Genomic DNA, 23024 nt, shown 5'->3' on the forward strand with positions numbered 1-23024 from the left:
CGAGGATCCCCTGATATTTGAGCTAGTCTAAAAATAGCCACGCTGGAGCGGAGATATGAGTTGTACTCCTCAAAGACCTCAAAGAGGAGAAAAAAAACATGCATATATCCACTCCGCTATGGAGCTGAGCAGTTAAGGTGATGCGAGCTGGCATCTGGCACATGTATATGTTTATGTTTATGACATCTTCACTTCTGAATGACTGGTAATGTTAGCCGTCATTTGGCCATCAGCCACTGGAAAAAACGATGATGGACCCCTGCAGTCAGCAGAGTGAAACTTTGTAGGTACAATGCAGATTTTGTCACAGATATCAGTGCCTTTCTGTTGACATGACTTTATTCTGTTGATCGAAGAGGAAAAGCCGGGAATGGGAGGTTCAGGTGCCAAGTTTTCACAGTGCATCTGCAGCAATGTCACCTCAAAACACCTTTTGATTGTTTTATGAATTTCATTCTTTCTTTGTGCTCATTCCTCATTCGATCGTAGTCTCAGAAATCTGTATTTTCTATTCAAATGAACCCACCTATTGATTTGTTAGGAATGAAGGTCACATAGGTTTCCCGCATTGGAACCTGTAAGTCACATTGTGTACAAGTTCCAGCTAAAAGTCTTAAATGTCACAGTCGTGGACTCACCGTTCCACAGAGTAATCACAGGGAGAGCTGGTTCATGTGCCAATCCTCTGCAGTCCACAAATGCCAAACACAGCTCCTGCAGGAAAAAAAGATAAATCGTTAATGAATCTGTGACTCCGTGCATTATGCATTCTATAGTTCAGGATAAGGTCACTTTGTTATTGTCTTAAAAATACATTTAAAAGAATGAGTAATTCAATCATAAATATTTGAGTTGATTGGGTTTCTTTCCTTTCATTGATCTATGGGAGTCTGGGAAGAGAGATTTCAAGGAGGATTCCTCAAAACCAGTCAAAAGAAAGGCCCTGATTTGAACTGTTGTGCTGATATTAGGCTTTCTTGATGTTACACACAGTGTACGACTTGTTAAACATGACAGATTTTTTGAGGAGGAGACACTGTGCATTTAACCCCAAGCAGAACTGAAAATAAATAAGGCCAAGAATCTCTGCAGGCAGTCAACAGCAACAACACGGATCTACACGACATAAAATAAAAAAACAACTGGCCCAACACCCTCGTGACCCTGCCCTGGGCAGCTCCACTCTGCCCGGCACCGACCACAGAAATACCACAACACAAGAGAGTGGCATCAAACAGGCGAGACATCCACAAAGGCACGGGAACAGGGAACAGATGCTGGCCCGATCGTCCAATCACATTAGTGCCCGCTATTCCACTGTTACAGGCACAAGGACAGATATTTTGAAAACAGAAAATGGAGGTGACGCTGGGAGACACTGAGCAGCAGGCTTCTAAATGAATTAGGATCAAGTTACTTATCGTGTCCTGCCCAAGCGACCCGCCCTTCGACATTGACAAACTGAAAGTTAAAAAAAAGGTGAAAAAGATTCAAGGTCAGGCATCAGAACAGCTGCATCAGTTGCATGTTTAATTCCAAAAGGGTGATTGAGGATCACATAAATTAATTAATAATACAGAAACCTCAGAATAAATTGTAAATCGGCAGGATTCTGAAAACAAATTAGATTCTGAAAAATGCTGTGGGTTAAGTGTTGCAGCAACATTGTGTGAAATTCGGGCATATGGGTTTGAAAATATATGGTCAATCTACTGCACCCGCCTACCTCCTGTGGCAATATATGTGTGTGTGTGTGTGTGTGTGTGTGTGTGTGTGTGTGTGTGTGTGTGTGTGTGTGTGTGTGTGTGTGTGTGTGTGTGTGTCCGTCATCTATATTCATAACATCCACCAAGGTGCTCCACACCTCTCTGAGCTGCCACAAGGACTTCTGCACAGGAGTCACATTCCCTCCCCGTTAGCTTTTCATTTACATATATTTACATCCAAACATGTGCATCTGACTGTAGCATTATGCCTCAGAAACCATGACCGAAGGCACGTACAGCTAAATCAATGTTCCATACGTTCTTAGAGCCCCATGCATTTAATCGCCACCTGCTTCATGTTATTTATGACTTTCAGATTTACACCAATATATATCGAATCTATAGCTGGTAGGATATCATTTGTTTTTTTTCTCCTCATATCGGTGCTAAAGCAATACTTTTAAAACAGTTCCAGTTATAAAACAGTGCCAGAACCATAACTCTTTTCTTAAAACAAGCACAACACAATAAGAGCGGCTTATATTTATATCTGAGCCCTATTGCTCAGACATTTGCTGCAGGTCCCAGTGTCAGAATCCTTTTGGGTGTAATATGGTCCTGTAGGTAATGGCCGTGTGGCCACCGGTGCCTAATTGGCACCAGATTTCGGTACACAACCCTAATCTGATCTCAGCAATGATGTAATGCAGATACAACACAGATAAATGCTCCTCAGAGAATCCCACTGTGGAGGTGGCTGGGAGAGCACCTTCACGTGGACCAGAGGATCAGTCAGCGCAGGGGAGAGCTGTTAGCTCACTGATCCTCTGGAATGAAAGGCAGAAGCAGAGCTGCCTCAGAAACTGCTGGACACCTTTAAGTTTAGTTTACTTTACACGTTTGCTGATGTGTGTGTTAAAAGACAATAAAAGTATGCTGTTAAACCGAATGGTCCGTCTCTGGCTGCTGTGGTGAGAGCCCCGTGGCACGGTCGTTCTCCACACCAACTATACCAACAAATGAGAAACGTCCTCGACACAGTCTTACATTCACTAATCCCAAGCAACATGCATCTTCTTTGATAGGAATTCATGCTTTAAATCCGGTGTTCTGCCGTGTGACTTTTTGTGACCCGAATGCAGGAAGCAGCAATGTGGAGAATAAGAAGTCAGCAATAAAAGTGGAGCATCCACGTACTGAACATACAAGAGCCTGCGCTGTTTTATTCATTGTTTTAATAGTGTGAGATTTGTTACATAAGTCATTCGGGAGTTGCTATGACTCACCTTGTGTTTGTTTCCTCCCTTTGTGTCTTGTGACCAAGTAATGCAACAGAAGAGGAGGAGGACAGACTACCCTGGTACTTCTGCTGCAGAGTCTCTAGGGTGCACGCAGCCTGTGAAGTGTACGCTACTGCTAATTTAGCAAAAGTAAATGCATCAGTTTCGAGTTTAAGGACATTCAACCGACACCATGATCAGCTCTGGGGTATTCTGTCTAGCCTCATCCACCAAGCAAAGAGCAAAAGAACAGAAACAATATCTGAGGGGCTAATGTGACAGCAGGTCACACTGAATAATAGCAAAATGAATTTTCATTATAAATACATATGACCCAGGATGCACTGTTTCGCTGAAACGTAGGGGATCATTTGTGTCCCCTTTACAGAACCCATTCTTCAGCCCCATCAACAACAGCAACAAATCTGTGTTATTTGGCTCATCTTGACAGACATTCTCACTGTGATGCCAAGTCTGTTAGAAATTCACAGCAGCTGCAAATCTTATTGGAAACAGCTCAGTAACATCCGCTGCAGTTCCACATGAACACCCGAACACTGTGGCAGATGTCAATTGTGATAAGTAAAAGACAACAACTGGTAAGAAATTTAAAGTTAATTAATCAGGGGGAAAAAAGCTGAGGCTGCTGGTTTATAAATTAATTTAGTGCGTCATATAGCTTCTTGTGAAACCTGAAGACAAAACACTTATCAAATGACACCTGCTGGTAATGGAGTTCGGCCTAAAATAACCCCAATACAGTGCATTTAATCCTCTTTCCAAATGGAGAAACGTGCAGTTCTGACACTGGGCTAAAGTGCTGTTAAATGATGAAATGGAGAGGTGATATAAGGACAACAGAATTTCTTTCTCTGTTCAAACCATCCTCTTAATTTCTACGGAGAAGCCACATTGAACAAAACAAATCTGGTTAAAAGAATAGAGCCACAATATTCAGTTTTCATTCATGTGTATCCAGTAACATTCTGCTTTAGTTACAACACGAGCATTACTACGACTTGCTATTATGTCTAAATAAAATAATCATTTCTGTGATCTTATGTTTGTGACATCCCATCCTGCTCTGCGAGAAACACAAAACACCCCAGTGGCCTTCCATAAAAAAGACCTGCAACTCGATCTCAGTGTTATCAGACGTGAGTCGATGGAGGCATGTGTAAACAGGCAGCAGCCTTCAGTCACAGATAAAGATGGATGACTGTAAGTTTGAAAGTGTAAATATTCTTTAATTTTACTTTACCTCTTTCCAACACCATTGACAGTTACTATTCACCGTCCAGAGTCATCTGATCATTCTTTGATTTGTCTGCTTATTGTTAGGGTGATATGACTTCAAATCAATATCACAATTATTTCGAACTTTTACCTCGATTACGATTAATGAACAATTATTTTAAAGTGAGCGAGGGCGTGAGGAGGGAGGACAAGCCTAACACAGCATGGAACGTAGATTATAAATGCTGGTGTCTATTCCTTTTTATGTTAATTCCCCCGCTCTAGCTTTCATTATCAGTTTTAGTTTGTTCTGCCTTCAAATCCCACCAGGAAAAAAAACTGCCACTGAATCATGTTATTCTTCAGTCATTCAATAAACTACAACAATATATTTCTTGAAATTCTAAGTCACTGATCTTAAAATTCCCCGTGCATATAATCTCAGGTGAAAGTGACAGGCCAGATGATGCTGTGACGCTGATAGATGACAGCAACAAACTTCAGCACGCTTCGGCATCATTATGCAGATGGTGTGACAGCTGATGGCTTTTTCAGCCCGCTGGCTGCCAAATACGCTTAACTTTTGGAAACCGAAGTCGGGGATTAGGATGGAAGTCACATAGTTGGGGATGTTTGCAAGAGAGACGGAGGGGATGACTCATTCCCGCTTGCTCCGAATGCTGTTGCAAAGGTGTCTTTGAGGAATTAACACTCAGTCGGTCCAATGAAGCTGCTCCATGGTCAACAGCAGAGGGCTATGTTGAATGTGAACACGGACAAGCAGGGTCAGCAAACCTTTCATGGCTCATTACATTTCTTTTCTCAAGAAATGTGGCAGCAAAAAAATCCCACCATCCTTTGAATTAAAGGTGATCAAAGCTGCCGAGTAAATGTCAAAAATTCCTCATGAATGCAATACTGGCGCAACCCTGGTTTGAAATTGAATGTGTCAAATGAGATCTATTGTATAATGAAATACTTTAAGAGCAACAAAGACCTAAGCCATTCTGAGGCTAGAGTAACAGCAGATTAAAATCACTAATGCATGTCTTTTTGAAAACACATTATCTGTGTGTGTATCGGAAACCAATGCAGTTAACTCTCTAATGCCTATCCTATTTCGTCCTCCTTTCGGTCTGCCTACCCACATCCTTTTCCCCTGACCCATCTTGTTTTTCCTTGCCTGCTCTGAACTGTCTTTCTCCTTTGACACCTCTGTTGACAGCCGGGTGCATCTTGCCAGAGCACGGGGCTGCAAAAGAAACATCTCAGCCCAACACCCACGAGGTTCAGATTCAGCTGATACTTAAGTAACAGCAAGGAGAAGCCATAAACAATATTTCAGGCCAGTAAAGTGAAAAGAACTCTATGTGTGAAGAATAAATTATTCATGTTAAACCACTGCATACAAGGTCAACACAGAAACACTATAGAGATCATTGTATTGTTTAACGAGGAGGTGAAAAAGTCTCCTTTAATAACTAATCTGGCAGAGGAACATAATATAGCCTGATTTAATTACCTTAGAGGTCACTGGGTTTGAACGTGTGCTCTGCCAACACTGATCAATAACAACCATTGTATATGCATTGTGTACGGTGTTGTATTAAACATACAAAAGAAGATTTTGTTTTTATTTTAATGTATTAAAAAAATGTAGCATTCAACTCAAAATCAATAGAAACCACATTTACTCTTCCCAACATACTTTGTAGTTTTGCTGTTACTGACTTAGTCTGGTGTGACCAAGAGTTTACACCAGCGAAAGTTTGTGTATTTTATTTGCTGTGTCACTGATATTACAGTTATTTAATTGACTTTATAAATATTTTGTATTCCTCTTCCATTACATTTTAACCTTTACCGTTATCCTGCAATACCACTTGAGGCCACAGCGGCAAAATCAATATATATTTTTTGAATGATTGGAAAACATAAAAATGTTAAATTAAAGATACTTTGGACGGAAAATAATGACATCTATAATTTAGAAGTCGGTTCTATAATAATTATTAATATTAATGTAAACCTGCATTTTTTTGTTTCCCCCTTCAGGTAGTGAAGGTAATTACACAAACTGCTGCCTTCAAAAAGAAAAAGCCATCGATGGTAATTTGTGTTTGTCCTCACCATCGATCGTTTTCTCTTTAGACTGTAAACTCTTCTAAACACAGAATTAATTTAGTATCCGGAGCATCAGAAACATTTCTTGGAGGATTCCTAGGTCTTTTAACCATTCTCCTAGTGGCTGTCTCCATCACTGCAGTCACTCTCCCATTCAGCTCTGACAAACCAATCATTGCTAATTGACCTAAAACACATTAGGGCCAAAAGAGCAGTGTCAGCACAGGCACCAGATTCTAAACTCCATTGTATTGCAAAATACAGAGAGATTTTCCTGGTGCTGATTGGCCTAATCAACATTGTGTGCACTTGTTTTTTCATTACATCCATTGTGGCATGCCTTGATATTTAAGAGCAACTCTTGACTTTACTACAAAAGTCTAAATGTTGATCGCCGGAGGGAAACGCACACACACACTTCATAAATTATTGTCACCCTCATAAAGAGAAATAATGTCTGAGAGCCACTTTGCATAACTCAGTCTGACACAGGCTACACACATATCAAACACACACGTACACACACACACACACACAAATTCCCAGACACGCCATCAGGCTGATTAACCCTCGGGCTTTAGTACACAGTATAGATTATAAGTCACAGCCACTCATTACAAGAGGACTAACCAGAGCGGCTGCATTAAAAGAGGTCACGCTCGTTTGACTGACTGTGACATACATTGTGACCCCCAAGGTGTCACCATGGGGGACAACTGTGCGTATACGTGCATTTTAATGTTTGATGGTATCAAAAAGACCTAAGTGTTTGGCTCTCAGCCCAGACCATAAACCTTTCTAAAAATATATATATATATATATATTAGGATATCAGCAGTGGGGTATGTGCTTTAATTTTACCCTATGTGCTCACTGCAGAGTCTGGAGGCTTAGCACGTTCACTTTGTTTGAGCAGTAACAGCATGTTACACTATGTAGACACCCACATGCAACTCCACTCCAAAAGACTGAGTGAAATCTGCTCTCTCACATTATGCAATATGATCATGTTAATCTGTAGATACACAAAACACAGCATTGAGCTTGAGTTGCTGTTGTGTCAGGTGCTGCTGTCACTCCAGTCATGTCAATGTAAATGGGACATTGTTAAATGAAAAAAACTTTTTTCATGTTCACTATCTTAGGGTAGTGTATTAGCATGCTAACATTTCCTAGCTACCTCTAAACACAAAGTACATCTGAGTCTGATGTGAAAGTCATTGGTTTTTAGGGTATTTGGTCATAGAAATATTCACAAATTAAATTTTGTACTTGGTGTTACTGTATTAAAAAACATTAAAGTATTCATCATAAGGGTGAAGCTGTGCCACCGCTGCTGCAAAAGGAGCTGTTCAGTTGGTTTTTTCAAAGTTCAGTGACGCTCAACTCAGTAACACAAAATCAGTTGTAATTGGCCGCAATTTGCCGTCCTGAGGCAATCCACTTTATAGTCGTTGAGATATTTCAATTGATACGTAAACGTTAGACCTACGCTACAGTGGCACTAGAAAAACAAGCAGATAGACCCTGTAGAGCCACGCTGCTAGCATGACAGGTCAAAATTCAAAGCAGTGGAAATTTAAACTGGTTGTTTCAACACTGAAACTGGTTTTGATTCAATGTTGAGTTTCTGTGCATGGGGGCAAATACAACAGATGTGTTGGGTTAGCCCACATCCTCTGTGGCCTGGAGGGTTTAGCACTCACTCTTCCTGCACTAGTACCACACGTAAACACAGACAATTGGATCCTGACCTGAACTGGAGGTAAAACAGAGCAATCCGGTTCAAACATGGGCTTAATCAATTGCTGCGTTTGAGCAAAAAAATAACGCCCTTAAATCAAGGAAACAGGAAAAGTTTGAAACCCCTTGGTCCATGATGATTTACCATAGTTTCGTTTGTCATCACGAGCACTAAAAACACATCAAATGCTGAAGGGCTGAAATCCCTCATTTGGACACATTTCATTCAGAGTCATCACCAATGACACAACCCCCTGTCCATTACTCATGTCCCTATGACAGCCCATCAAACTGCATTTAAAATGATGTGACAGCAGAAAACCGAGCACCTCGGGCTGGATATTTTTTACAGTTTGCGCAGAACAGGTGACCTGACCTCGGAAAGAGAGTTAAAACAAAGAGGATTTCCAGAGAGCACAGACAGGAGCGAGCAGGAGGAGAGGAACACCACAAGCTGTGAGAGTACAGAGGTCTGTGCAGTCGCCTGAGACAAATAATACTTGCGTGATAATGCATTCAAGCTGAAAAACTAATTAGAGGACACTTTCCCCTTTGCTCTTGCTTTATCTTCTCTCCTTTTAAGTGTGTCTATATTTGCACAACTATATGCAATTCAAACCTAATGAATAAGTTTTGTGTAAGAATATGCAGCCATACAGTATGAAAGATGACCCTAGCAGGAGTCGAATTCTTACTTCACTTCCATTGCATGAGGCAGGAGTTGCCTTTCATGTGCACAATTGTTCCTTAAATTGTCTTTTCTAAATGCTAAACTTTGGGATTGCTGCCAAATGCCAGGAGCATCAATTTGGATTGAACGGTTTACTAAAGTGATAGGTCAGCACAGATGTCAGAGTCGAGGGCAGAGTTTGGAGCTGTGTGGTTTTTATTTAGCTTCCCCCAGAGGAACGATTTGACACTGCCTGAAACGTCTGAAAACGTACATTTCACTGAACAAACAAGGAATTACAAATCATATCTTCCCCTCTTCATAATGCAGGCTATCCCGCGGAGCAGATGCGGTCACAGATATGGAGATTTTCTGGGAATGAAGTAAAGCTAATGCAAACCACATCCTTTGATATTAAACAACCACATACCAATCCTATCCCCAAACTGCATCATTCCACAACCAACAACAGCCGGGCAACATTCTCTCACAAGACAGTTGGTGTAGGTTAGTGGTTCTTAAGCAGAGGGGGGTGGGCCCTGCTGGAAACAATAACCACACAAGTGTGCTCTGATGCTTTCAAGGTGATCGAGATCAAGGTTGGTAAGCTGCAGTCAGACAGAACAGCATGTACAGGATGTGCAGATATTTGAGTATTAAGTTTGTCATTATAACTTGAGAGATTTGTATCTTCTGTCTATTAAAACTCTTGAGCATTGATAGGTTTTACTTTCTTGACTTGAAAGTTTGACTCTTATACCTCTTTAACACCTTAATTAGCAGGTATATGCTGGTTTGTTAAACACGGGTAAACCCTCTAACACAACGCTGACGTCATAACAGCACAATTGCGGGCTGTACAAAAAAGGAAAGGCAAAGTTGGAGGTGTCGGGTGATAAATTCTCCATTATTAATACATGAAGCAGCTGCTTTAAGGTCAATAAGATAAAACATTTATTGGATAAAGAACTCGATGTGCGATTGAGGAAGAAGTGACTGTGGAAAATCAAATGATTGATTATTCTGACTACGTGCTTCAGACAGTCCAGACCTTGAGAGGGAGATGTGATCATCTACATGGGAGCTCTGTAACGCTGTGAAACACGGTGCCAGCTGAACATATGGAAACCAGCGAGGGAGAAGGAGCAGGGGGCCGTGCTGTGGCCTGGCTGTAGTGACGCATGTCTGGGAGACTTTACTATTTTCGGTCTCCTTAACAGCTTCCTTTTACAACTCAACCCCACCCTGGCGTTTCTGGCCGACTGCAGCAGCCACCAGTCAGTGACACAGGCTTTCTTGAGTAGGGTCCCACATGCAGTCAACAACAGGCCCTTTGTCATTATTAAGAGCTTTAAAGGGATTTCACAACGGCCATAAATGTGTCAAGGCAAAAAACAGAAAAAGACTGGTGTTAAGGTCTTTTCAAACAAAGTCTGAATTTTTTTAATGTGCGGTGGGGTTTGCAATAAAAATCATCATGCATGGAAACCTTGTACACTGAGTCCAATGCGTTTTATTGTTCTTTTCTTTCCAAAAATACAAGATGAGGATCATTTTGAGGTCCTCTCACATCTTGAAAACAGAAAAACAAAACATTGGGTCCATCCAATCCTGAGACAGTCAGAACAAGAGATATTCCATCTTCTGATCATCTGAAATGATCCGGATCGCTTCTAAATCCATTTCAGGATGTCAATGTTCCAGTTTTATTTGTTACCAGCATCAAGACTGCACATACAAAAAAAAGAAAATAAATGTATTTGATGCAATTGATCCCAAACAGCTCAAACAACTTTCTGGAACGAAAAGGGATCATGGCCTTAGAAGGGCAGAGGAATAGAAACAAAAACAGCAACCACCAGTTACTACAAATCAGTGATCGGAATGGTAGATTTAATTAGATATTCAGGCCTGGAGATATTTTATGCATGTGTCTCCATGTCCACGCTCAGACCCGACAGAGATAATTCCCTGAAAGCAAGTGTAATACTGCAGGTTTTCCTGAGCCATCAGCTTTTTTTATCCTCTTTTCTTTCTTCTTTTCACATTCATTTGATGTGCTTCCTCCTAATCTTCTCTGGGCTGTCGACCTCACAGAGACAGAGGACACACTCAGCCATTCAGCCGCCGCTACTCATTCACATAGCGGAGAAAGCTTTCCTTGTTCAGTGTGCTCAAGTGTTTGCTTCTGTCTGCATGTGTGTATGTGTGCATTTTTAACACTATCGTTTGCTGCATGATATCAGAGTCACCAGCTGCAGAGGGCAGATTTTCTACAATCCATTGTGGTGGGGATATTTTGCAACCCATGAATGGGAACTCAGTGATTCAGCCGTGTTGATGATTCAATTGCTTAAAGGGGGAATGTCACTCCCTGTCACTGAGTCAAGACTCCTCACCTTGACTGCTCATGTTGAAGTGCAGTATAAGATCAATAATGAAATAAATAAATATGAACGAAAATGAGACCTTGTTTGGCAGAGCTGCCCAACTTTGTTTTGCAAGTGGAATAAAAGCAACTGCATCCCAAGTTTTAATATCTGTTTAGCAATTACTTCCCTGTTACCCTGCATCTGCAGAGATAAACAGGCATCTTCTGCCATCGCCATGGCAGCGTTTATTTTTAGACTGTTTACCCCAAATTTTGCATCCTTTAGTGTCTGAAGTCTGTGAAACAGAGCCCCTTCTGCCTGAGTCCTGAGCATCCAGTCATTCCCTCGCTGCCACATTTTTGTTTGTTGTCATCGTCGTGGTTGATTTACCATATGTGCTCTTATTTTCAGCCCCTTCAGTAAGGTTTAGCTAAAAAGCAGATGAAAAGAGAGGTGGCTGTTTGTGACACTAAATAAGCTGTTGCTGAACAGTCATCAGAAAATATTCAAGTCATATTCTGGATGGATATCAGTTGGTTTAATTTATGCTAAGTTTATGTCTGTTTTGTGACACCAAAAGTAGGTGGGTGGCAAATTCAGGCCGATAGGTACATGAGCTGCTTTTGACGGGACACAATTGAGTCTGGTTATTCTGGCTTAAAACAAAAAACACAAACATCGTCCCAATGGTAACAATGTTCTTCAAAGCTAAGAGAAAAAAAAAAGAAGTGCTAAATAAAATGGTCAACGTGTCGGAGACCAGCAGGCAAACTGCGGATCAGAAAGGTCAATCAGAGATGCTTCGCTGCCACTTGAGTTAAACATTTCACACTCACCGCTACAGAGGAGCATTTAAATAATTATTTTTTTATGAAGTGGGTCTATGAAGTTAAAGAGCATATATAGCTGATTGGAGGGAGCTGCTGAGAAAGAGCATACACATGATATAAGAACGTTTCAACCGCTTCTCCTGTTATGGCCACAGGCTTTTTTTTTTGTAAATCCCAACATGCGATGATAAAATGCATCATTCCCCCAAGTGCTTTCAAAGACCAGTCAGCCGTGTCTGATATATCACTTGTGACACATGGACAAACAATGGAGAACACCCCTGGGCAAATTGGTGTAATTGTGAAAATGCCAGGACACAAAAAAAACGAAAAAAACTATCAATATCCACAGGATTAATAAGATGAAAATCAATATGATAAAAACGTGGGAAAAGGCTATATTTTTATAGTAAAAATCAGGAGGAGAGGAAAAAAACTAATTCTGTGACGCGTCAACAACGTGAAACCGCAAGTGACCAAACCCTCGGAGGAAATAAAAACACACCATGGTGCCAAGCTCTATAAATCATTTATGTCCAGCAACCATGATCAAGGCAGGCTCCCCAGCTGTGGGGTTGTGACACTGGGACAACCATTCCATTGTAATTACAGTCCAACAACGTGTAAACACATAGATGACAATTAAATCAATTAATATCAATTAGTGAATTGCACTGTGCTGCCTCAGCCAGGAGCCAATCACACACAGAACTTCCAGTTGTGCCTCAAAGCAATTTCTGCTCTTAGCTGCAATAGAACATGTATAACAAGCCTGTAAACAGTATCAATAAAGTGTCGCTATTTGTATGAGCTGCAGGGACTTGTGAGCCAAGTCTATAGGCTGTATCGGCATGAACTAGATTCTCAGAGGACAAGTCGAATGAGGCTGCACTCAGCTGTCTATTGTTTCCTACTCAGCCATGACAAGTGGCACGTTAAGAGGGTTTTCCAAAACAGAATAACAAATTGAGCTCAGGGAGCAGACAAACACAAATGCATCCATTTGAATTAAGTTATTAAAAGATAAAGGCTAGTTTGTTATGTTTTATTGCACCTTCCCATAGCAGCGTTCATTTTGCTGATAATCAAAAAGAAAAGCCAAAGTCCATCCATCCATTTTCTGTGCTGCATATCTTTTGCATATCGCAGGGCCGGCACAAATAGACAAACAACCATTCAGGCTCACATTCAGACCTATGGACAATTTATAGTGTCAGATAACCTGCATGTCTTTGGACTGGGGGAGGAAGCTGGTGAGCCTGGAGAAAACCCACACAGACACGGGGAGAACATCCAAACTCCACACAGAGGCACCCCCGACCGAAAAGGGATTCAAACCGGGCCGTGGGTAATGTTCGAACCATCATGCCGCCCACTAAAAAGCAATAATGAGCAAAGTAATTGTGTGGGTAGGTCGTTTGCAATAGATGGAATAAAAACGTTCAACAAATGAACACTAAACCTGATTTCTAATTACACAATTGACCACTGCGGCAAAGAAAACTGCAACTGTGAGTCAACATCTGGGAGAATCAGGTGAAAACATGGCCCCTCTGTTGAACACTGCTTCATTGGGCTCCCACAGAGGATGGAGCAAGAAACACTGGACCTTCTTGTCTTCAACTCTGTACTAAATTCTATCTTACAATTTAAACTACTTTGAATGATGATTAAAACTGTGGCGAATTAAGAGAAGCTGCTGTGCTGTGCTGTGCTCTGGAATCTGTTCAGCGCTGCAACATCAGAATCAAGCCAAGACACAGTCAAACAGGGTTTATTCTCTTCTTCACGTGATCTCAACACTGATCCTCAGCCGTGTTCCACTTGTGTTGCTCTGACAAATTGTAGCTTACAGCTGGTCTGGTTAGTTGTGACACGACAGCAGCATCCACATGTTCTGTTTTTAACGGTTTCTTCCAACTCACATGCTTCTGCAGACACATTTAGAAACAGCCCGGTATTAGGTCATAGCAGCACTGCATGCAAATGAACAGAACTGTGGCTGTGCCTATTTCCATCTTCAGCTCTAGTTATGTAAACATCACGCTGAGCTTCAAACATGCGTAGGCATACAATATTGCAGCCGTGCCCGTGATGGTGATTTTACGACTGCTGAATCAATTTACGACTGCTGAATCTACCCACTTCGTGTCTTTGTACAGGCATGACAAGCTCTTTGCTTCACAGAGGAAGGTTCAGGGGTATGTGGCCTGATTACATGTATCAACATGGTCGGCAGTTGAAGCAGCTGCTGTGACACACAGATCATGGAGGCAAGCGAGGTGCGTCAAAACCATTAGCACCCCACTGCCGCAATTAGTGTCAAGATCTCACTCCTTTGTCTTCTCCTAACTTCGCCGTGTGACAACCCACAAACATTATAGACACATTTTTGCATTGTGTGACTTACACATTTTGAGGTTATCATCATTTCTATTTTGTCCATCACAAATAAATGTCCAAAAATCCTCTAAGAAATCATTGAAATAATAATAATAACTTTATTTGTATAGCACCTTTCAAAATAGCTATTACGACGGGCTACTTTTACACTTCCCCATATTTGAAGATAAGGCGAAGTAGCTTAGAAGAGAATAAACCTTGAAACACCGAGATATATCACAATCTACAGGCCGGGACAGTATATCTACTATCTGTCCCACAGCCAAGCTGAGTGCGGTTTCATGTCGATCTTGTTAGGGAAGGATTCAAGGTCTGAGATAGACAAAATATATCCCCTTCTTGACATTTGAGTATATAAAGACCATGTCCCTACTTTCACAATCCCGTCCTCAGCTCATTTACCCAAGTAATGTCCACATGTGGCCTTTGGTGATGCATTATTACTTAAATTTAAGGTGAAAAGTAACTGACCCAAGGAGGGAATGCACCAAGCTTCTTAACTCATCTATTGATTCAGAACAAACTAACTAAAATACCCTTAATGGAATAATACATTACATGAGAGTTATAGTTTCTGATGGTACATCTGGTGGAACGGCTGCTCGAGCTGCAGTGGTACCGAAGCCAACTTTCAATTAAACTCTCTAAAAGTTGCCTCAAGGACGCAGAAATCGTGCCAATATCGTGCGCAGAGATGCTTGACCACACCTCTCTGAGTGGACATAAAAGTGCTCACCGATGACAGAGCACATATAACTGTCACCAAGCCATCAATCAGAAAGCTTTCGTCTTGGAGTTTATGGCGGCTTCAGGTTTGACTGCATGGATGGGGCAGGGGATGCATTTGATTCAGATACAGACACACACACACAAACAAGAACAAAAGCCAAAGTCATTGGCTGATAAACCACAATCCAATTTATCTCTGCCACTGAGCGATCAAACATTGGCCTCATAAATCATACAAGCTGTCATCATTGTCCGTGCGCCGGTTAGCGTTCCAGACTACAAACAAGTGGATGGAAAATTAATATTATAAGAGTCATCACCGCGCTGTGGACACAAGTCAGACCTCGGCCATAGTCACTGAGATAAATATTTCATTGTCTGTGGTGTTTCAGATGATACGGCAGGCAGATGTGTCAGAGGTCTGGAAAAACTGTGAACATGCCAAAGGTCTAAAGTGCAAATGCAAAAAGTCCAAGTATTGACTTTGTGGGGAGGGAAAAAAAATCCATGTTTATTGATCCAGTAACATCCAGTATTTTGAAAAATGTTACAGCAAGGGCATTGTACTGGTCAATTAATAAAATGATTAAACAACGAGCTTCATTTGTGAAACTGAACAAGAGTCCAGACTTAACGGTTCTCTGGGTTGATTTTCACACTATCGTCTAAATAAAAATATGAAAAATTAAAAAAAAACCTTGGAAGGATGAATAGAAATTCATTGTTGCCAGGGTCACACAGAGGCTGAGCAGCAAACGTGACCTTTTCAACTTGAAACTTTCCCCAGCGCTCCCGGGGAGATCTGAGTGATGTCATCGCTGAATGCACTTTACGCATGAGTCAAGTTTTGAAGGATTGAATTGAATTAAATAGGATAACCTGGGCATATCCGTATGCTGATCATAGGCTGGACAGAATATGTACATGTGCTATGTATAGTCCTGATTCACAAAGTTTCACAAAAGATTATTACAAAATGCTATTGCAATTGCCATCAGTTGTCTTTTCCGTTTTTTAATAAACAAATTTAAGAGGAAAAATGAGAATGATACTTCATATTACTGAAGGCAGAATCAACCTGATACCATACATATGCTCTCACATGCATTGATTTTGTGGTACTATATTTGATAATCTGTCTGTTCTTATATCTCAACCAGGCAGATCAATAGATGTTCATCCTCCTTTAACAGCAGAAAAGAGCAGATTGTGTCTTAAAACGCAAGAGGAATTCACCAAATGTGGACTGGCTTACATCTAAGCGGGAATTCTGTCTTAATGTTTGGCAGTAAATCCTCTTCATCTGATTAAAAAATAATTACCAATCTGTGGGTGTGGTACTAAACAGCGAGGTCTGTCTTCCTCTTAACAGCATGAAGTCACGATGTTGAACTATTGAAGCGGTGACACATGGAAGACATGGGAAGAACCAGATGATTAAGGCCTGCCAGAGGCGCAGGTTGAGCTAGAACACTATGCCCTTGTCATTAGGAGTCATCGTCCACGTGAAACAAGGTCTCAGATGATTCAGATGGTTCTCCTCAGATGGTTTAAGTACAGAGCAATGCAGGTAGGGTCAAATGGAGAATGAGGGGCTTCAGTTCAGCTGTAAAACCTCAGGGCTGCTGCACACTAGAGGATTTTCAACTCTTGACCAATTTTAAAAACGTGAGAGACCACAGACATCATGATAGAGTTAACAAATTTTGAATCTTATAATCTATAGAACGCACACACTGGACAATTCAAACATGTTTGATATTTACGACTGGAGATCGGGGATGCTCCGACTCAAATGGTAGCGTTAAGATTATTTTATAAACCACTCGCACTTCAGGATTATTTGGGCAGATAATCTGCACCGACTGACCTCCAGTCAGGAACGTCCCCGCGATATTCGGAAGGATCAAATCGGGTCTAAAGGTGGCCCGATTATTCTCTAGTGTGCAGAAGCCTTTAGTTAAAACTGCAGATAGACTGAATTCTAGACAGAAGTATTGGAATTAGAGCGTGCCATTCTCAAAGAGACAGCAAAGCCCTCAAGGTTGATGACTGTGCTTCCAAATGCTTGTACAGTACAATGAGTCACTGAATCTGATAAATGCCAATGAAAACTCCAGTAAAGCCTAATTTCATGGGTGGGGTAGAGTTTGCTTGGGCTAGCTGGGCAAAACCAAGGTTTCCCCTTAATATGAGGACAATAGATCTTAGAAATCAGGCATAGATAGAGAAGAATGCACAGTTTGGGATTAGGACTGCAGAATAAACCTTTAGCAAAGCTATGACTATGTAACTCACTTTCTTGAACCTAGGAGGTATTTCAGAACAGATAAGAAATGTCTGATCTTGCTGTCGCACAACATCAGTTCCAGGACGGCTGACAACAGCCTCACATGCAAAAGCCCATTTGATGGATGGATACATATCCACCAGGTCACGTCTTTCATCAGAAAACTGTACAGAGAATTGAAAAATAGTGAATAAATGATGGAAATAAGTTATAAGCACAAATTTTATCGAGTTATTATTGCTGGGTTAAGGGAATATTAAGAATCTCTTCATACAGACCCCCACTCTTTTCTTCAGCAGCATTAGAAGAGGCTGTTTGCACTTCAAGCATTAGTTTGCTTTTTGTACAACTTGTCCTTGTATCCAAGGCCTTGTTTTATTTGACCTATTTTTTCAGTGACTGCACATATACCGAGGTTCTAGAAGATGATAAAATGCTTTTAAGTGGTTTGAAGAATATATTTAGTGAGTCCCTTTAATTTAATGTGACCTCTGGACAATGGAGGGTTTCTTTGACATGAATGGGACTGAAAAGATTTTTCACAAAACTCGCATCACTTGCTCCAGTTTTCTTTTTGCTCCCGAAAGACGACGCAGGAGAGTTTTTTTGTCAAAGCCAAAACATATAACTTATCTTGGAGAGAAAATATATTTAAAAAGTGTTAACTTAAGACACTTTGAGACCTTTCGATCTCTTACAGACCATTGAACCATTGTTGGGTTTGGGGTAACTTAGCCTAGTTGTCTACCTCCAAATCACAGCCTCCATGTATGTTTCTCAATTTCTCTCAGCAATTTGTATGAATCTGTTTGTGCTCATTGATGCCTGCTTTCCAAGAAGAAGCCTAAACCAGACTGAGTCAATGAACTCAGTAATGACTCAATTCCTACATGATGCTGCAAATGTCCTTATGCCAAAGCAAACATGGATACCAACTAGCATCACTCTAATTAATACAGGGTAATTTGTTCTGAATTCACAGAAAAATACCAACCCCTCCACAACAGAGATCAGCTAAATAAAGTGAAATTATACGGTTATCCAGCCCACTCAATCTTTAGCTTGTTGACTCTATCTCAACCTTTAATATGCAACCATCAAGCTAAACTGTAAACTTATTTGCGTACAATATAAATCCTTCACTTGACACTTGTTTTAATATATTGCGTTACATAATCTTGTTCTTGTGTTAATAGCCTAATTAAAAAAAACTAAACTTCCTGAGCTATTTTACTTACATTGCATGATTTCAGGCAGTGAAGGGGGAAACTCTCTACATACACAGTGCGTGAGCTAGAAATCAGCTTCAGGTTTGGTCCAACATTCTGGATCCATAAGTCAACCACTGGCCTTCAGTCAATAGACACTTATATGGACACCAATACCCTGATGGTCCCAACGGACGGAATAAGACACTGCCATGCAAGCAGCATTTTCTGATTACCTTAACCTGAATACGGTAAGTAATAATCAAGTTAAGATGTAGAGAATTCCAATCTGAGTCGTATTATGTAGACATGTGAACGTCTTAATCGCATTATAATGTTCTATTGGAGTTTTCACAGCATTTTGCGATATCATTACAGTGTTTCCTCTAGGATTCTTTTTTTGCTGCAGGAGCGGTGCAGCCAAACCCCTCTCACAAGAAAACTAAAAACTAATAAATAAATAATAAAATAAATAGTGATGTAATTATTTTGGCTATTTCAGATCAACACACTCAGGCTTGTGTGATGGAAAACTCTGATTATGCCTTCACTGTATCCAGGTGGCCCCTCTGGCAGCCCCCGTCTTGGCAGCGCCACTGCATCCAGGCGCTTTACGCAGCGCTGGTCAACTAGAGACTCTGCTCCCTTTTTTTCCCCAACGTGTTTAAATACGTGTCTTATAAACTCTCGAGTGAATCAAACAAACACAAACTAAACCTCAGTACTGCAGATGTCATAATAACTTCTGATTAGTGTTGGTGTTTATTGTTAAAGTGTATAGTGAGCGCAGGTCAGCGGGGGAGAGAGGAGGGAGGACATGCGGCAGGGCAAAACAGCACAGTACAAGGATACCAGGTCTATAATGTGTGTGTCTGCCGTGACCCTGAGGCAGCGGCGGCAATAAGTGAACGTAGCACAAACACAAACATTATATACCAGTGACCAACTGCTTGACGACGCACGTGCTGGGTTTGTAAACAAATAGTAGGACGTAACGTATATGGTGCTTGGTTGTGTAGGTTAAATTTACAACCCTGTTTAACCTACAAAGTTAAAGGCTAAAGGTGGGATTTTCATATTGGGTAAAGGAAAAACACACGCAGAAACATTTCAGATTTTTTTTAACCACTGTGTATTGCAAATAATCTGCATCTTTCATGTGTTATCCAGTGACTTATCTAATTTTCAAGTGTAGACGCTGTTCTTCGTGTTGAGGTGCACATTATCTTCAACTAATGGCTTCAGAAGAAAAATGTCAAAGCGGGCATTTCACCTCCAGATTAGCTGACCCAGCCTGACAATTGGTCGGAAGAGCCAGTAATAAAACACCTTTTCTCGGTGTCACCTTGACTTAATGCCTCCTGCGATATGAGCTCTAAAAGGGGCCCGGCTGTTAATTGGTCTGTGCTTTGATTTTTTCAGAAACATGAGAAAACCTCGGTGATCGATCCTTGCAAGCTTGTTTTCAAGAAGCACATGTAATCTGTGGATCCTCCGTCTTTATCTATAATTAGACAAAAATAATATCCCCAAAAAAAAAAAGAAGCAAAACTGAAATAAAGGGACAGGTTGTCAGAGGAAAGATAAGTACGATTTAATGAAAACACTGGTGACGCTATTATTCCTCTACAACTGAAATCTGGATCAAAAGCCTTTTTGATAACCTTGAGAGGGGATTTCCCTCTGCTGCCATCACCTAATGGATAGTTTCATTAGAAAATCTGTTACAGGCATATGAATGATTCCACACATAATGTATCGGTAGCCCATCCCCACACATTGCTCCAACCCACAGAGAAATACATGTCTCAGACTTCACTCCAATAAGGTTATTTAGGATATACGGCATAACGTTCACCTTACAAATGTCATTAGGTCATTTAGGCTAACATCCTTGGTATAGCATTTTGTAATGCTGTGATACTTCTGGTAAATATATGAAATCTGTAACAAATATTAGTCAGAATTATCATCCATGATTTTATATCACCTCTTTTTCTCAGGTTATACTTAAACTTTGTCAGTTGGTTAAATTTTTTAACACAACAGTTACAAAATGCAGTTGCTGGTTGTAAATATTTAAAAAAAATAAAAAAATGTCTGTGTTGCCAACTGTTTTAAATAGGTGATATGTAAACATAAACTTAATTAACAGTTTGATTTTAAGCCAACTTTGAAATTACATAGAGAAAACGGAGTCCTGTCCTTGTGTACAAATATTCAATAGCCTTAAAATAAATGCTACAAACTACATACTGACATATGAGACTTCTCCAAAATCAGATACCACAGGCTCAGACCCATTAGCAACAATTTTTTTTTACCATATTACAGTGAAGACACATATTATCATCAGTCTATGAGGTTCCACTTAAATATTTTGTAGTTTCAATGTGCAACACGCAAGGAAAAAATTGTATTCAGTTGATTGAGTTGAAAATGGCCAGGATGCAGAAATATGTAATCCACGGTGCTAAATGTGAGATGTCAGCAAGGACACTTTTTATCTACAGCGAATTTATCCATCCATCAGGTTTTCAAAAGCCATTCCTGGTGCACACTGGATTTACCCTTAACCTCATACTCTATGAGGAAGATTACATAATGCCCACACTTTTAACTGAGACACTCTGTGGCATTAGGCATATGCATCAGCAGACCTGACAGCATGACAGGGTAGACTCCAGATTCGCAAGGTCATGCTAGAGGACAAGAAGACAGATCGGGCAGCATTACAAAAAGAGCAAGGGCAACAGGAATAGAGACTGACTGCAAAAGACGGGGGGAACTAGCCAGAGAGGGGGGATGAATCAACAAAACTGTGCTGTCAGCATCCCCGGGGCCAGCAGGGAGCATTAAGTGAGTTGACATGGGCCGCTGAGTCTCCCCCTTTTCTCCTCCTCTCCTCCCTTCCATTTCTCCCTTTGTCTTTCTTTCTCATCCATATGGCAGATTCCAGCTCTTCCCCTCCCCCCTGCCCTGCTGCACACTCTATTGAAATGGCCTCTCTCCCACACACAAACCCACGCTTGCTCGCACAAGCCTCCCACATCCCCGTAGCCATGTCTTATTTACGGTTCGATTACGGCCGACCACCCTCCAGGACGAAGGTCCTCCTCCACCTCCTCTCTGCCTTGTGCCCAGATGTTGTTTAAATATTTAGGGGAAAACCTGTTTGTCCACTGGGGTCGTAGCAACATCTGTGGCGAATGCAGCAAGAAAGCTGCAGGAGCATCGTCACAGCACTGGTGTCGGAGGAGGTGAGGTGAAGGATGAAGCCTGGCGTGCACGTATGACCGAAGGCTTGCACAGCTATTCATTTAAGACACGCAGGAGCATTATTAAAAGTTACTAGGCACCAGAAATGCACCTCAAGTAGCACAAACGCTACTGTAAATACAGAAAACAAATCCCTGCGCTATACACAAGTTAAGATGAGAGGGCTCTGCAGCAAGAGTGCACACACACACACACACACACACACACACACACACCTCCACAGAACAAGGTAATAAAATGTGCGCCAATGATTGAACAGAACCCCTGGGAGGCACAACACAGCACTATCCCTGCTACAGAGGTGAGTAATGGGGCTGCTACATCTTCCTTCCAAAAACCACTCGCACTACCTGGCTGCCCGCTGACGCATTCCAGCAGAGTCCGCTCCACTCTCAGTCGGAGAAGCTCCCCTGTGGGACACAAACAGCCCGTTCATATAGGGCTGAATGCAGCATGCAGCCTTGATGTGACACGTGTTTGATGAATATTAAGAGGTCTATTTACCGCACACACTGTGGGTGTACCATCAGGTCGGGTGTGTTGGGCTGGGCACCACATTTAACAGTGACAGAGAGTAAAACCTGTCATGTGACTATTATATCAACAGATAAAGTTTTACATTAGAAGTCGGGGGGGGGGTATGATTTTAAATCTGTAAGGGCCTATTTAGTAGAAGGCCTTCTTTCATTGTGTCTACACCCACTTGAGACCTCTGGTGTCAAACACAAGCTTCTCTGTTGTTTGATTCCAGTTTAGACTTCCCCTACACATCAGTTAATGATTCTCTTGATAATCAAGAATCATTAATAATTCGTTTTCTATAAAATGAACGAAAAATAGTCACGATTTCTTACACTCAGAGAACAGTCCAAAAATATATTCACTTAACGTTCATAGAAGAGGAAGGAAACCAGCACATATTTATATTTTAAAAACTGGAACTAGTTTGGGGTATTTTTGCCTGTAGCAAGCAATTTCAATGTTTTGCATATATATTGAAAAGGGTAAAAACACAATGGAAAATCCCACTGTCAATTCTTGTATAGCCTTAAGTGAAACCATATTCAGAAATAATCAAATAATCAATTCTGATAAGCTGTAAACTGAAATGTTTGGTATGTCGGAATGACTTGATAAAAATAATTATCAATTAT

General features: G+C 41.0%; 1 protein-coding gene across 1 annotated transcript in view; it reads right to left on the bottom strand.

Annotated features, from left to right (window-relative positions):
* Positions 1-23024, bottom strand: part of adarb1b (adenosine deaminase RNA specific B1b) — a 109507-nt gene that overhangs the window by 70637 nt on the left and 15846 nt on the right. Inside the window, exon 2 of the mRNA XM_035174282.2 lies at positions 639-714. The gene's annotated coding sequence lies outside the window, so the exon portion shown is untranslated. The remainder of the gene's footprint in view (positions 1-638; positions 715-23024) is intronic.

The sequence above is a fragment of the Hippoglossus stenolepis genome, chromosome 13 (genome assembly GCF_022539355.2).
Source record: "Hippoglossus stenolepis isolate QCI-W04-F060 chromosome 13, HSTE1.2, whole genome shotgun sequence".
Lineage (NCBI taxonomy): Eukaryota > Metazoa > Chordata > Actinopteri > Pleuronectiformes > Pleuronectidae > Hippoglossus > Hippoglossus stenolepis.